Genomic DNA, 3,377 nt, shown 5'->3' on the forward strand with positions numbered 1-3,377 from the left:
AGCAGAAGCTCTACCGTAGGTGCTGCTGGGTGTCCGCAGATGCGTGAGTTCGGGATTTATGTGGGGTTTGCAGATGCGGGCCTTTGACCGCAAATGCGGCAGATTGTCCGCGAATACGGAATCACTGGGCAAACTATATCAATTCGAGGGTTTGGTCATTTTTTATTATTTGGAGTTGTGGAGCTCGGTTGGAGGCGATGTTTGAAGGGATTTTCACTACAATTGAAGAGGTAAGTGAAGTTTACTTAATTTTGATGTTAGCTATTAATTACCCATGGATTATTACATCTAGTTTAGGTGCATTAAAGGTGAAATTTGGGAATTTTTTACTTTGGTTTTGGAGAGTGAAAATTGATAATTTTAGGGTCGATTTGAGATTGGATTTGGATGAAACACATATTTGGACTCGCATCAGAATTGTCACGACCCAAATCGAAGGGCCGCAACGGGCACCCGGTGCCTTACTCAACCGAGTACCAATGTAACATATCTTTATTATCATACTACCATGGGTAAATGAGCCGGAAAGGCCATCATGAGGTAACCAGAATAAAACATAACGGAATACTCAACATAGGATGACCCAACATGATATAAAAATTTATACATATGACATACATGCCTATAAGGTTGACATGATCATTTGTACACTCAAACCATAGGCTGACACAACCATACCACCATCCATATATATGACATCTGTCTACAAGCATCTAAGAATACATAAACATCATAAAGGTCGGGATAGGTCCCCACCTAACCAATCAATACATGTCCAAGGCATACTGACCAAATAGGCAATTTCAGAGCAAGTGGAGTGCACCAACACCTTTCGCTGAGCTGATAGCATATTAGGAGGACTGTCAACCTATCTATAGGGACATGCGGTCATGAAACAGAGCGTCCCCAGGCAAAAGGGATGTCAGTACGAATAAAGTATCGAGTATGTAAGGCAGGAAAGCATAAATAAGAATAATAATGTAAAGAGAGATAGAGAATATACAACCTCTAACATCTGAGTGCCTTAGAGGGAAACTGGCATGAAATGCTTGAGATATATATATATATATATATATATATATATATATATATATATACACATATACGTTTAAAAATATTCGCCTCTATGGGCATCATCATCATCATATCGTACCCGGCCTCAAAGAGGACTCGGTAAAAATGTACCCGGCCATCATAAGGCTCGGTAGAATCATACCCGGCCACGTGGAGCTCGATAAAACCCAATTGATCAGTGGTTGCACAATAGGTTCTATACCTAGCCGACTATAGCACGGCTCGGTAGAGTAAAATAGAAATATATATATATAATGCAAGTTGGACTCATGAGAATATCATTCTCAACCTTTTGGAGTGACGTAGGGTTGTTGCACATTTAACTAACGCTATGGATATCCATATCATCAATATGAACCTCAATAGGATTCAAGGATCATACATACTTTATTAAAATAACTTTATAAGTAAAGAACAACATGGACAACCTTAGTTGCTAGTAGTAGATCTGTTATGAAATAGCGTATCATTTACGTTCATTTCACATTAGATCATGCCAAAATAAAGAAGGAAGTGCCTTAGCATACCTTTGCAATCTTCTCTCCAATCGTCAACCAAGCTCAATATGATCTTCTTACATCTACAATGAGTAAACCGACTTCGTCGTTATCATATAAGAGTTTTAACTCTCATATTTCGAAACCAATATTATACAAGAAAATGGACAGCACCTCCCCAGTTTGTACTATATCCCATAAGTTACTAAAAGTCGCCAAACAGCCCAAACAACAAAAATATAATTCGCGCCGATAACTCAACAACTATTTTGAGCGGTAAGCTCGATTTACGATTAACAAAATACGGTTTGAATCCAATTCCTTTTCCAGGAATCTTCCTACAACATCTATAACATCATACTTATGCTTACCATATCATTTTACACCCTAAACATCATAAGAATAATCTTTAAAAAATAGTCCACATGCCTAGCACCTTAATCTTTATCGTCAACCTCTTGGTTTTCATGTTTCCTTCTGCAATCAACTTAATTAGCACATATATAATCTTAACAACAATAGCTATGACATAATAAAACTATTCATATGATGTTTTAGCCATAACAAACTATATATATAGCCTTAACATATCCCACAAAAGAAAGATAACGATTCCTTATGGCATGTTAATTACTATCTTGTAGATTTTCACTCACAAAACTTGATTAACTTTAAGCACAATAAATAACATGATTTACTTACCTTAGACAGTATATAGAACTTGAAATTACCAGCTGGTGTAGCTCACAAAAAACCTCAGTCACACTACAACACTATAGGAGCTGTATTCTCTTCTTGAATAAAATTTTGGTGTTCAAGTTGGTGTGTAAACACTTGTATTTCGCCTTGAAACTCTAATATATATGAAGGAGGGACTGATTTTTACCTTAATCAATAACAAGATGAAGAACTACCATCTAGTATGCACCACGGGATTTCTAACATTGGATTCATGTTTTTATCTTTGGTTTTCACTCTAGAATCTTGGAGACTGCAAAATGACCCCGAATGAGCCTTGCCCCGATCTTTAAAGGTTAGAGAATCACCCACCGCCTAAGTGGGTCCCATGAGAGCTGCTTGTGCAGTCTCACAAAAATGCGAATATCTTTCTACTCCCACATTGTATCGACGAACGGTTTAATAAGTTGGAAATTAGAGTTGTATACCTTCAATTTGATAGTTTGATTACCCCGTAATTCTTAGTATATTGAGATAAAAGCTCTGATAAATTTTACCTAATGTGCAGCACATTTATGAATGTAACTTGTGATGACCTTTCGTGGACTTCTATTTCACAACTCGCTTGACTTCAAAACTCATCATGCGACTATCATAAGACTATAAAAACTTGTAACATAACCTCCTTATCATGTTAAGCACCATGGTCCCACCCCAAAAGTATATGTCATAACATTCCCAACTTGCCAATTTTCGACGAAACTTATTTTCTTCAATTCGTTTAGCTTCGCCTTCCAACCCTCTTCAATATTTGTAACCTTCAAGGTAACATGGTTAACTTACTTTATATACTTTCAATGATGATCTCATTTATTAGCTTACACCAGTTGACTTACGACGTACTCTTATGTATGAAAACATGGAGTATAACATCATTCCCCCCCTTTGGAACATTCGTCCTCGAATGTTGACTGATGCGCTTATCAGTTTCATAACCTATAGCTTTTATGAATACTTTAATACTGTCGTTTCCATCTAGGAAACTGTTCTATGAATAAATCCAAAGGCCTGGGTATTCCCCCCTTTAGGCCTCTTTCTCACACCGCGACTTGTGGTCGGAATTTTTCT

Source organism: Nicotiana tabacum, chromosome 9 (genome assembly GCF_000715075.1).
Source record: "Nicotiana tabacum cultivar K326 chromosome 9, ASM71507v2, whole genome shotgun sequence".
Taxonomy (NCBI): Eukaryota; Viridiplantae; Streptophyta; class Magnoliopsida; order Solanales; family Solanaceae; genus Nicotiana; species Nicotiana tabacum.